The sequence below is a fragment of the Rhinolophus sinicus genome, linkage group LG09 (genome assembly GCF_036562045.2).
Source record: "Rhinolophus sinicus isolate RSC01 linkage group LG09, ASM3656204v1, whole genome shotgun sequence".
NCBI lineage: Eukaryota > Metazoa > Chordata > Mammalia > Chiroptera > Rhinolophidae > Rhinolophus > Rhinolophus sinicus.
Window position 1 is genome coordinate 2,660,065 of NC_133758.1, and position 14,580 is coordinate 2,674,644.

A 14,580-nucleotide genomic window follows, 5' to 3' on the forward strand; every position below is an offset into this window, starting at 1 on the left:
TACTGTGCTGAGTGGAGTATGTCAAACAGAGAAAGACAGATGCAATGTGATTTCACTTATATGTGGCATCTAAAGAACAAAATTGACAAACAAGAGAGAAATAAACTCATCGATACAGAGAACATATTGATAGTTGCCAGATGGGAGGGTGTTGAAGGTGAATGAAAAAGATTAAGGGATTAAGAAGTACAAATTGGTAGTTACACAGTAATCATGGGGATGTAGGATATAGTATAAAGAATGTAGTCAATAATATTGTAATAACAGTGCATGGTATCAGATGGGTACTGGATTTGTTGGGGTGGTAGATGAGAGGGGGTTGGGGGGGCAGAGTGAAAAAGGTGAAGGGATTAAGAAGTACAAACTAGTAGTTACAAAATAGTCATGGGGAGGTAAAGTAAAGCCCAGGGATTATAGTCAATAACATGGTAATAACTATGTATAATGCCAGGTGCATCAGACTAGTCAGGGGCATCACTTCTTAAGTTATATAAATGTCTAACCACTATGCTGTATGCTTGAAATTAATATAAAATAATATTGAATGTCAACTATGATTGTACAATTTAAAAAGGGAGGAAAAGGTGAAGGGAAATAAGAGGCCAAAATTTCCAAGTATAAAACAAATAAGTGATGGGATGTAATGCACAGCATGGGGAATATAGTCGATAATACTGTGACAGCACAGTGTGGTGTCAGATGGTTGCTGGACTTATCATGGTGATCAATTCTTTAGGTATATAAATGTTGAATAACTATGGTGTACCCCTGCAACTAATATAATATTGTATGTTGGCTATACTTTAATAAAAATATTGAAATAAATTTTGAAAAAAGAAAGATATCAATCAGGACATATACCAATAGACTTCTATGATTTGTGCAGCTTTTCCTATGTGATCTTCCAAGAAACTGTTTTTCCATTTTCAGTAAAATATAATCTACTCCTGACAACATCACTCCTGGGTTTGAGCTTCATCTTTTTTTTTTTTTCATAGGGTGAGATGTGTTTGTGCAGGGGCCACTGGGGCAGTGGGAGAGCTGGCCACCAAATTGCAAATGCAGATGACACTGCAAGAAAGTGTGGAGACACTCTGTACAACTGTGGTTTCACAAACACCATCCTTAATTCTGAAAGCCTCTGCAACTTCTCAGGACCTTTCAGCAACGTGCAAGGCAGCTGCCATGCTCCCCACTTTCAGAATGCTGACGCCCAAGATCCACATGGGGTTGTAAGTGGTACCAAATGCCTCCGAGTGGCTTTGCCAGATGTGCGGTGCCCGGGTGTCCTCTGGGGCAGGCTGTGGTGAGGAATATGTGCCCCTGGGCTCCCCGTGGAGGGGAGAAAACATTATTTTTCATCTCCATCTGTGTAGCTGGGAGACTCCCTCCCATCCCACCCTGCCTACACATAGCCCTAGAAGCCAGATAAATGCAGCATGTTAACCAGTTCACCTATCACAAGGGTCTTTTATTTGCTGCTGACATTGGTTATCAGCTGCAGTGAGCCCTGTGTTCCTGCTTCCTGACCCAGCACGCACAGAGGACAGTCTCTGGGGATTAACAGGAAAGACCTGCCACCGGGAGTATTTTGTAGCTCTGTATGTGTGCGGATTGTTCTGTGTTCTAGGAGTCATTAAAATCACAAATGTAATTAATGTGCAGAACAGGCCTTGTGAATAAATCCATTCCACCCCCAATAATTGCTTTTAAATGCTGGAGCCATTCTCAGGTATCGGCCTTCCTCCCCTCCCTCACCACCTCCCCCAAACACTCACCAGGTCCTACACCGACCCTTTGTTCTGATGGCATATCAAAAATGCCAGACCTTTTCCCAGCCAGACCCTGTATAAAGTAGACCAATTTTCTGTGTGGCCAGCCTCTTTAGTTGCATTTTTGGCAGATTAAAAACAAAAGATACGACCAATAATAATCATAAAATACTGTACTCGCTGTATGCTCTCCCTCAGGCTGCAGTGCAGACACAACTGCCCAGCCATACATCACTCAGAAATGTTTTACCGATCTTCTGGAAATATGTCATCATTTAGGAGTATTATATATCTTTCTAAAATCACTTAAGATTTATGATGGTGCCTTGAATTCCTTTGAACTATCTGCTTCACACTTCTGAACACCAAAGAAAGAGGAACGATTGCTATTTTAAGGAATTTGGAGCAATGGTTACAAAGAGGCCAGAGACCAGAAAACGTCCTGAGATTAGACACAAGAAAAATGAGGGTTGCTGGAACCAAGAGGAGTGTCTAGGATTCTGAGGGACCCCACCCTCCCCGTCCCCCGCCCCTTGTCAAATCAGCCACCACGTGTAATGAGCCGTGCTAGTTCCGGTCTTACCTAATCATATCCATCACCCATCGCTCTTCCTACCTTGAGATTCCTAAAGGTTCGTGGGAATGGTGATTTCAAACTAAATCTCTTGCCAAGGATGCTTTTTGAATTACTTAAAAAGTCACAGAACTGTGGAGGGATCTGCCTCTTGGATGGATAAATCTTCAGGATAAATGGAAGGGATGTGTAGAGGGGTTTAGCCAACAGACAAATCAGCAATAACCTATCTGAAAAAGTGAGTAACCTCCTTAAAAACGACCCTGGTGTAAGGCCTCTGTCAATGTTAGTGGTGCCACCTCCCCATTAGTCCCCCACAGAATGGTTTCCAAGAAGCTCTGGTAGTGCTTTCATCAAAATAAATGGGCCCCTTTCTGTGGAGGGGATGCTGCTCGACCTCAGAGTCCAAGGCAAGGCGTGTTCCTGTGGTGTGGGAGCCATAAAGGACTGTTGTCACAGTCTCTCTGCCTGCCCTCCCTGTGACCAATTACCCACAAGTTTTAAAATGTCTGCACAGGGTGAGGATGTTGTCAGCACCTTTAGAACAGATCAGAGTTAACTGACCTTGGAATTGAATGGAGAGAATTAGCCTCATCAGCAAGAATCAAGAAAGCTAACCTGCCTCTAAATTGATCAAGGTCATCACTCAATGAGAGGCTCCCAAAATGAAAAGCAAACGCGATACATCATCAGCATCAGAGAACAAGACTGACCAATCAGGGACTTTCATTCTGGGTTGGGTATCGGGGTTCTCATTTGAGCCCAGTCTTATGATGAAGGGAATGAATGAAATATATTTTCTCTTGAGAGCCAGCAGATGCCCATATAAGGTCAATTTTCTTCTGGAGAAAGTCCCAGGAGCTCTTACATTACCCTCCAGAATAAGCACGTCTTCTATTTAGCAAGCACGTAAGGCTGCTCCTTGAAATAACAGGATACCTGGAGATGGGATGCCATCGACAGCAGATGATGCTCAACCCTGAACCTCATTTCCCCCTCCTTGGCCAGTTTCTGACCTTACCCAGTTCCTGATGAGAGAAACACAAGTCTAGTTCAATGGGGAGAATGAAGGTGACGCTGAAGGGGAAGTGAATGTCGAGTGCATTTTCCCTAATAAGTCAGCACAAATACTTGCTTAATGGAAAACATGTTTAGCAGCTGGGCCTCTAGAGTGTCCGGGAGCATTTTTTAACTTAAGCCACTCAGTACCTCACATTGCATTTTGTATGTATGTATATTGGCTTAATTTCAAAGGGCAAGGGAGACAGGTGAACATCTGCAGGTAAGACATTCACTTGCCGAAACTGAGCCAACATCTAATCTCTCAAAAAAAAAAGAAAGAAAAAGTAAAAAACTGACAAACTCTGGAGTTCTGGAGTTCTTCTCAAACTTGGTGAGTCTTCAAGGGGATCCCGCACTGGTCGGCAAAAATGACTGAGGCAATGGCCTCTGGCAAGTATGAGGTTGCCTCTGTGACCTCCGGGGGTCTCCAGTTTCCCAGTGAGGCCTCCAGTGCCTTCAAAAAGTTTTTTCTTTTTTTTTGGGGGGGGTGATTTTTTGTTGTTAAGAGTTGATTATTGCTTTCTGTGGGAGGGTTACTCTAATGCATCACCATTATCAGAAACAGAATTTCCCTAATCATCATTTTAAATCTGGAAATTCTAAAGGTTTTATAGAACTTTAGGCCTCCTGTCAGTTCTTTCATGAGACTGCAAACTTTCCATCCAAATGTATTATTATTTCTATACAATTTAATCGTTGCTCCTCTACTTGTTCTTACCACTTACCTGAGTGAAGCACCTGTGCATAAATTCTTAAAATGTATTGCTATTGATTCAAGTTGAAGTTATCTTCTTTATGAAATGGGAAACCTAACAAGTATGCAAATCACATCACTGGAGCTATGCAAACTTGGGTGCTAGAGAAAATGAACCTCTCAGAAGGAAATCTTTCTTCTTTCATCATATAATATATGCATATCTGTGTATATGTATAGCTAATTTAGGAAACCAGAGTTTAGTTAGCTGCAAGTTCATATGCCTAAGGAGAACATTAAAGTTAGTGCCAAAACTCTAAAATATACCCAAGATACTTTTCCAAGTTTCTCCACTCTATTCTGTCAAAGCCACAGATTCCAACATAACAGTCCAAATATGCACTGTCCTTTTTTCACTCTCCTCAAAGTGCTGTTCACTTCCCCAAACATTCCTTGAGACAAACAGGTACATGGATGTACAGCCACCCGTACCTGCGCATGCATTTCTCACCCATGTTCTCACTTTCGTAAGGAGTAATGTTCATCCTGGGTCCACTCCCTGTCACAGAGTCCTGCACAGCAAAGGCAGTCCCCTACCACAAAGCCAGCCCTACTGCTAGTTGTTCGTAACCTCGTGTAAATAATTCACCGAATGTTGGCTGGAAGGGAGTAGACTGGTTAGCAAAGAGATCTCAGGTACTTCCCAAATCTGAAAAGAAGGTACAGGAACAGCCTCATGGATGAACACAAACTGGATGAAACTGGGAAGTTTTTGCCAGGAAGAAATTAGAAAGGCTTCTGCAAAGAAACTGAAGCCCCATGAATACTCTATGGCCACCCTGTGATTTATCGTCACCTCTACTTGTAACTCTAACCTAACAATGTGTCATCTTTACTTTTCACGTTATTTATTTACAAGTGCATTTTCAGTATCAACCCCTTCATTCATTCATCCTAATGTGTGGTCTTTTCCAATGTCTACTTACCATTTTAAATACTTACTATAATTTACAGGGCTTTCTTGAATACATCCAAGGTATATTATATGGGGCTAGCTTAATGGAAAGTCTTGTATACCAAAGCAGGAAAAAAAAAAGTTTAATTTATGACAGCTTTGAATTTTGATCATAATTTCCTCTTGGAGACTGATTCCTACAAAGCAATACCAAGACAATTTTTTAGAAGTAATCAAAAAAGTAAAACAATAAATGCTGACCTTATTAGTTTTCTTTTTTTCCTGAAAGCTCAAACATGTTCCATTCTGGGATTATGCAGATTATACTGAACTGCCAAATAGTTACGGTTTTTATAACTGTTCTTCAGATAATTCTATTAGCCTACATTTTAGAAGCATTTTAGTCACTAGAAATTCTCAAGTTTATATGTTTTTCTTTTCACCCTAAAGAAATTGTCAAAGGTTTACCTCCACTCAAGATTTCAAACACACACACACACACACACACACACACACACACACACACACACAATATGCATGGAATTATTTTAAAGTTACTAAAAATTATACCTAAAGAAGAACCATGTTCTGTGGATCTTTCATGGGACCCCCTGGTTGCAACCCACATACTGGAGTTGTCTCAGCTGAGTGAGAGAAAACTCTTCCAAGGATTTTCACAGAGTGATGGGGACATGAAACGTCCCTCACGGGAGTCAAACAGTCTCTCAAAAGACTTCTCTGCTCTTTGTTCCAACAGCATGAACCACATCAGTTGCTGGCTCACCTCGGTCAGGGAAGCTCACACTTGAAAGACACACACATGAAGAAGAAAACAGCCTTGAGTGATGGCCTTCGAGTTGGAAAGAAGATGAGACATCTAAGGACACAAACAGCTACAGGGAGACATGGCAGCAAGTGTCTTCGGGATTACAGCTTGAAGATGGGCTGTGGGAGCCCAAAGGAAAGAGGCCTCTTAGGAGACCACGGAAAGCTTCTCGGAGGAAGTGGTGTTTGAGCTGGCTTTCGGGTAGGAGAATTGGGTGCTGCAGGCAATAGTCAGGTAAGCTGAGACCAGAGGGAGGTTTTATGAGGGTGAGCGAGGTTTGACACAGCTACAAAGTAGATTTGGACCAGATGCGTAGGTCACAGTCCTAATTTAAGATATTTTGGCTTATTTTTGTAACCAATGAGCAGCCCCTGCAGGTCAGAGTGCTGTCTGAATATAAGCATGACATGATTTAGAACTGGGCATCGGGTGATGCTGGAGAAATAGGTGGCTTGGCAGAGAGGCTGCTGAGTAACCACTGGAAACACATAGTCATCAAGCGCATTCCAGGGCCTCGCTTAGGACAGACAATTGGGATAGAAAAGTGTGAGTGAGAAAGGGCACAGAGCATTGTGAAGTTAGAACTAACAGGAACGGAGGGGAGGGAGATGGTGACTAACACTGACTTGTCCCGAGAAGGCTGGAGATGCCATCAACAGAAACAGGCCAATCACAGAAAGTGGGAGGTGGAGGCTGAATGTGCAGAGGCCCGGTCTCTGGGGTTCACAGGAAGTTTTGCCTGTAGTCTGCACAGAGCCTGTCGTATGCTGAATGAAGTGACTCAACCCTGCAGGGGAAGTGGGAAGAGACTGTGGGACAGGTAGGGTGTTAGAGTGGGAGACGGGGACACAAAGTCAAGGTGGCCATAACCAGTGTCGTGGTACCGGGACAGAGATGCCAGCCAGGTCAAGGCATTTTGAGGGGCTGAATGCCAACCTAGTGCATGGGTCCTCGAGAACAAACAGCTGCTAAACAGCCCAGGTTGAGTCCTCCCCCCTAGCAAGCATGGATCCGTGTGTACACGCGTCCAACATGGGAGTGTGGGGAACCATGGTAAACTGGGTATGTAAACTCAGAAAACAGAGTCTGCCATGAAGTCTAGTAAGACACCACAATCAAAGATGGTGTAAGAGCCTAGAAGGAAAAATCAAGAGCAGGGACAAGTCACAGGCAAAAGTTACCTGTTTCAAGGGGTGTGAAAGCCAGTGAGAGTGACACAGACGGCAAGTGTGCACCCAGACTGTTCCCAGCACTGTGGGCTCAGCTCATCCATCCTCAGTGCTCTGGAGCTGAGATCTTAAAAGGACCACGTCTGCTCTCTGACACTCACACCCTTAGAGTAGGAATAACCTCATCGACCCATGACCTACCTTCCCACTGTCCCTTTCGAAGCATCAAGCCAGCAGTCTATACTTCTCTACACCGGATGGGGTCTCGCTGACCACTGGAGGGAGGACGCAGGCCAGATGTAATCCAGACTGCACATGCTGAGAGCTCTCTTAACAGCTCCAAAGCCACGTAACTCCACTGTGCTTAAAAAGACTCCTTTTCTAGGACAGGGTAGAGAACAGCTTTTCTTTCCTGCAAGAGAGTTAATAAGGTTTATTCTTTATTTTTAAGGGACGGAAAATAAGAGGAAGTTGAAAGTGAGAGCTTTGGGGGCACCACCAATCCTTCAATATGGCAACAGTATTCTCCAATCAAGCAGGTTACCAGAAACACATGGACTTTCTTCAAAAGAGCCCATTCTCTAAGTAGAGAAGCACCATAGAGAAAACAGGGGTCATTTAACTGAGACTCTCCTGAAAGGCCACTGATTATTAGTCATCCACTGGCACTCTGCCCATGAATCACAGGATCTTTTATTCTTATGCCTCGTAATAGGTGTGGGAGAAGTCCGACTGACACAAGAAGATGGTAGCATGACATACAAAAGTCACCAAATGGCATTTTTAAACACCTATGTATGGTTATGGTACTGTCCTCAGGACAATACAGGAGGAGAGAGGTCTGTAATGTCCCTTCCCCTGTGTGGGTGACGATGTTTCTGCAGCTTGCCCACATCCTGTCTAGTCACAATGCTGCGATGAGGAGCCAGGGAGGTGAGACTTGAAGGGGTACAGACATCTAAACCCGGAATGAAGAGAGGGAGGAAGGAGGGCAAACAGGGCGGCGGGAGAAAGGTGAAAGACAGTGGAGACACCAGTGATTCATCTGGTCTTCTGTCATCTGGTACTGGTCTTCCCTCAGCCTGTGAACAGTTGCGTTGCCACGTTCTTCTGGCTGGAGGACAAGCCTGGTCTAAGTTTGTAAAAAGAATTTTCAGCAGATGCACTAAATATAGTCAGGCAAATATTTCAGCACAATTCCTAATTGTTTGAAATTAATTATCTAAAATCCACTGAAATATAGATTACCTTTACTTAGGTCTTTAGCTACAATTGATTCATAAAGCTGTTTAAAATTAAAACCTTGGTATTTTCCATATTAATCCATAGAAAACCTTATTTTAAGAAATTTTAAGTGATTCTTCCAGAAACTAATCTTGTCCCAGCAAATGGTCCTGATTTTCTTACAATGAGAGTTCACACCTTGTCTCTTCACTTTGGCCTTGCAGTAACTGTGCCCATTTGCAGGAAAGAAAACTGAGGTCATGTGGTAGGTGGTTGGTGGAGCAAGGGCTTTAGATAATCATGCGTCTCTGGATAATCATCCGTCCTCACCTAGGATGGCAGATATGTAGGACGCGGTAGAAAACCATACCAGAGCCGAGCTATGACTTGGCATAAACTCAGAGTTTTTTAGAAAACTATATTTTGTTTTCTGTTGGTCATGACTTTCAAGTTGCTCTCATTACATCCACAAAAAAGGAATTACCATGGTTTTATCCTGTAGTGACCTTATTTGCATATGACCTTCACGAAAACATGAGATTTAGGATTTTTTTGCTCTAAACCCACCTGGCAGAGAGTGACCTTGGTTCTTTCTCTGAACTGATCTCCATTGTCCCAGACAAGGGCCCTCTCCCTCACTGGGTTTGATCTATTCCCTCTCACCACCACCACCACCACCACCACCATCTTTCAGCAGGTGGAAGATGGAGGACCTGTGGGAAATTAAGGTAGTTTTTAGGCTTTTCTGTTTTGTTCCTTTAAATTACCAACTATGGAGAAAAAGGCTGAGAATTCTAGAAGTTACCCTGCATATATCTGCTGTCACAAATTAGAATCTGTCGGGAAATGGGTTTCCTAGCTCCCTTTCGGTTCCTCCGTGCAGGTCTGGGACTCGCTCCTCTGTTACTGCCACACGTGTTCCCCCCCTTTCCTTGCCCACGGCGTTGATGTGAAGTCTGCCAGCGTGGTCCACACTGCTCTCTGGGGAATGACTCTTGTCTCCCAACTAGACAGGGAAGCTTGCTTAGGGTGAAACCGTGCTGCTCTGTTCCTTCTCACACCCCTGAGCTACTGATCTGTTGATTTTCATTTAATACAAATGTTCATGTTCACAAAACAACAAATATTTTATTAGGCACTGATGTGTCTAGCATAGTAAGCCCTATTCTGGGCACTGTTGCTCAACTGCCAACACTGTTCTATGTCCATCATATGCTTCTTCAGGCCAGGGCTAGGTGAGCAAGTCTCCATCAGGCACCTTGAAGAAGCTAGAGTATATGCATATCTACCGTGGAGATGACCTAGCATTTGGTGACTTCCATTGTCCATGAAAATTCCCATGGGGATGCACAAGAACTGCAAGAGGCCACTGTGTGTGTCTCTTGGTTACTATTCCTTCCCTTTGATAATGGTCTTGGTATGTGAACTTCTTCCTAGGATGGAGCTAAAGCAACATCACTCACTCAGCCTTCCATCCTGCCATTCTGTGTGGCCCTTCTCCCATCAGAATCTCTCTCACTTGAATAATTATATGAACAACCCAGGAAGCCCAGATTTGAAATTCAGTGAACAAAATGTTAGACTTCCATGGAGGGTCTCAACAGGTTAGAGGAAACTTCCTTAAAAGTCAAATGGGGAAAGAAGTTTCTATATTTTGCCTAGGGCCCCAAAAGAATTCTAGGTATTTTTTTCATTACAGTATACGAGGTCTGACAATTAAGTTCACGAACTTGTTGCAACGATGTTGCTAACATTTACATATATATATATATATCAGAGGGATTATTCATTATGGATTTGTAGTACCAACTGAACAAACAGTTAACCAAGTTTACTATTTGGAAGTGCGGAATAGGCTGCATGAAAAAGTTAGACGACCTGAACTTTTCGCCAACAATTCATGGCTCTTGCATCACGACAATGCACCGGCTCACACAGTACTGTCTGTGAGGGAGTTTTTAGCCAGTCAACAAATAACTGTATTGGAACACCCTCCCTACTCACCTGATCTGGCCCCCCAGTGATTTCTTTCTTTACCCAAAGATAAAGGAAATATTGAAAAGAAGACATTTTGATGACATTCAGGACATCAAGGGTAATACGATGACAGCTCTGATGGCCATTCCAGAAAAAGAGTTCCAAGATTTCTTTGAAGGGTGGACTAGGCACTGGGGTCAGTGCATAGCTTCCCAAGGGGAGTACTTCAAAGGTGACCATAGTGATATTCAGCAAAGAGGTATGTAGCACGTTTTCTAGGATGAATTCGTGAATTTAATTGTCTGACGTCGTATATAGTAGTATTTATTTAGATTCAGGAACAAGTTCACAAAAGCATCTTGCTATCAGACCCAAAGCTTTAGTTTTGAAGACATTGTTATACATTCTCATGTAACATCATTGAATCTGAGAACAATTTGATAAACCTCAGAACTCTCTACAGCTTTCGAAGTGCTATGGTCTGAACATTGTGTCCCCCTAAAATTCCTGTTAAATTCTGATGATGAGTGTGGTGTTATTAGAAGGCGAGGACTTAAGGGGACAATTAGGTCATGAGGATGCCTCTCATGAATGGGATTAGTGTCCTTCTAAAAGACACCCCAGGAGTCCCCTGTGAGGACACAGTGAGGAGACTGCCATCTACGTCCTGGAAGAAGGCTGTGACCAGAATCCGACCACGCTAGCACCGCGATCTCAAACTTCCAGTCTCCAGAACTGTGAGAATAAATGTCTGTTGTTTATAAGCCTCCCAGTCGGCGGTATTTCGTTACAGCAGCTGAACAGCCTAAGATAGGAAGATTCCATCAGCTTTTATAAAATAACACACAAATCCTCCAAGGTTGGCAACAAAGAGGAAAACTCCATGGGGACAGGCGAGCCAGATGCCATAACACCAGGTCTTGTGTCCTGAGTCAGTCATCAAGGAGATGTCCCCCTGGCTACTGCAGCAGCCACTGGGAGCAGAACTGTGCACACAACGCCCCTCCTCCCTGTACAGCCGCTGAGACCAGAGGGGACATTTAAACAAGGCTCTGAAGACGGGCCTGGAGAGCCAACGGGAAAGGAACAGAAAGGAACTGATCATCGCAGTTCGTTTACGGGCCATAACGTTGGCTTGTGACAAGACATCTGCCCGCCGAGCCCCACACCCACAAGACATCTGCCCCTGACTCAGAGTCCTCACTCCCACACCTCCAACTCTGCCAAGTCCAGCTTGAGGTGTTGTCCAGGTGCCACTGCCACACCCACATACTCCACCTACTAGGAAAACTCAACCTGCCCTCCTCAAAGAAAGTCTCTTCTGCATTACAGGGCAGAATAAAAGTGGCAACAAATTTCTCCATTTCTTAATCCCTGTTCATTAGTGAACACACTGTGTACTGATCACACATGCCATCATATGGGTATTTCATTTACAGAGGTGGTGAGGGTGGTCAGTAGCTTCTGGAAGAGAAGCAATGACTCCTCATCTATGACTAGTTATAGATCAATAAGTTTGAAATCCTGAGACAAAATTTCTGGAAAATTCACCTCGATCCTGTTCACTGCAGGAGAAATAGATTCCTATCCAGGCCTCCGGGAATGCACAGGTTTCACACACAGCATCTGTGACCGTGAAACACAGACACAAAGGGCAGGCAGGTGGCCCTCATCTCCTGCCTCCGTATCGCTCTCCGCTGCTTCCCCTTCTAATGTTGTAAAGGTAGGGCCTTCAGGAGCTACTGTCCTAAACAAATATGACTGATCCTCAGGCAGGGTTTAAGAAGCTGGTTTTGCGCATTCTGTGCATAATAGTTGAAGGTGGAGTTGGAGTCCCTCTAACACTTCATAAATGTCCTCAGTTTTCATTTGAGAAAGGAGAAGTTTGGTAAACCACCGTGGTTCATGAATTAACCCTTGGTCAGTGTTCATTGGTTCAGTCTCCAGGCCTCCTGCAAAGGTTGTGTGAGGGGCTCGTGACTCAAGAAGTGCTCGCTGGGGAATCAGCGGAGGCAAAAGTAATACACCTGTAATGTCTCTGTGCACCTGTGCTACACGAGGCCTGAGATACAAAGATGAATGAGCCCAGGTCTCTCACTTCAGGGAGCGTCCAGATATACAGACCTCCCATGTTTCCTGCCTTCCTACACTCTTTCGTGCTTCCATCTTTCTTCAGGTCTGAGGTTAACTGGCTGCTGAAGAGAGTTCCTCGTATCAGTAGCTTAGAACGCTATTGAATTTACTGAATGACCAGGCCTGGGCCAAGTTTCAAAGGCCAGGGAGTTCACCTTCTGGGTCCTTCTGCTGTTCCATCGGCTGCTTCCTACCCATGAGCTAAGCATTTACATGCAGCCTCATCTATCTTCTCCATAAGAAAGCCAGTTGATAAACTAATTCACACTCAGGCAGGCTGTTGAACCACAAAATGTTGGCAAGGAAAACAACACTTAATAATAAATCAGCTGAGGGCCCAGTTTCAGTAGCCAGTAAGGACACGCTCTGGCGTAGGGAGATTCCCACGCTTCACGAATCATGCAGCATGGACACCAGTCATTAATGTGACGACAAAGACAGCCTGAGGAGTGAAACCAGAGGAACCCTCTCCTATCTTATCCCAGGCAGTGGAATAGGACTTTTTCTTTTCTGTTGGCCAGTGTTCACTGGATCAAGGACTATGTTTCTGATCAGATCTTCACGTGTAATTTCCTGTTGGAGCTTATGCTTCTGGAAGGTTTTATGCACTGGAAGTGTAGTGAGTGTCTTGTTTTTAAATTGGGTGTGCAATGAATCCAGACATCTCTAAATGGACTTTGGATAAACTTTGGTGTCCAGAGGAAGAGCTGGCCACAGGTTTCAACAGCATACATGGCATGTACTGGGAAGATGTTTGTCGGGCTGCGTGTGCACATTTGTGTCATCTTCCACAAGTATTTACTCCTCCCCTTTCTCAGGAGGGGATGACACATCCCATCCATTGCCCAAGTCCTGGTGGCCTCAGCCATTGTCAGGCTGGGCCCCGAGGCTTGCCAGGCTGATGGGATGTAAGGAAAGTGATGTGCACAGTACATCTAACAAAACTAAAGGATGAGACCAGTTGTAAACAGCAACCAACTAGTTGACCCATGTGTTCCCCGTCCGTGCCAAATCCTACCCCTAAAATGAAGATTTCTTCACCAACTAAGGCCATTTGTGAAAAGAATTTGGAATTTTATATCTCCTGTATACTTGAAATTTATAGATTATAGGATCATTTCACTTATCAAGATAGAAGTACGTAAGCCAATCAAAAATTAACTTTGAAACCAGAGGTGAACACAGTGCAGCCCATGTATTTATTAATCCGCTGTTTCCCCTGAAAGGGGCTGGAGCCAACTCTGTTCTCTGCACTTTTACTGGGGTGAGGTTTAGCGAAAAAGAACACAGGACAATCGACGTCCCCAGGGCCAGAGACCATCCACCACCTTCTTGTTGTTTGGCCTTTTGGCAAAGCGACGCCTCCAAACTTCTTGGCTCCCATGTTACAGCGGACGTCAGGGATCCTCCGGAAGATTGGGGGTGGGAGGATGCACGTCCTCACGCAGAGCCGGCTTTTGTGGGGCGGCCCTCATCAGAGCTCTTTCAATGATAGTTTTCTATATGAAACCATACTTATCTCCTTTTCCCAACATTTTTTCTCACCATAATTATACTAAAACAATTCTAGAATATTCATCAATCAGTTTGTAGCCACCTGGGAGAGTAGCAATACTGAATAGCTATCACATTATATTGTAAAAAGGAAATTGGGGCAGAAAAAAATTAACACTCATCCGTGATGGAGCATCAGTAACTGACATGATGAGGTTGGACCCCAGAGCTGGCAGCAGCCTCCTCCTACCTCATTCCCCCTGAGACGAGACCTGCAGAGCTCTGATCGCCTCTCAGAGCCAGTGACATGGGACTTTCTAATAGGCAAACCATTTCATAATGAGCCCCTCCTGGTCCTACAGTAAACAAGTCTCTTGGGAAGAAGGCCTAGAAACCTTAGCCCTTCTCTGAGTTGATTTCTAGAGTGAGTCCTGTTTGGCTTAATTAAGGTCTCTGTGTATCAGAGAGGTATACAGCTGGCTGGAAATGTTTTCAGAGGCCGATATTCAGACTGGGGAAGGGGCATATTAATTTATTTTTTCTTCCATAGATGAAAAATTCCTCCCTCCTCTTACTGTAGGTCTTTTGTGTTTTTCAATGCACTCAACCTGACTCAGAATCACCCAATCACATGGGCACCCACATTTAGCTACCAGCAGCAAGAACAGAGCAAAACTCATATTCCTCCTGCTCTGGAGAT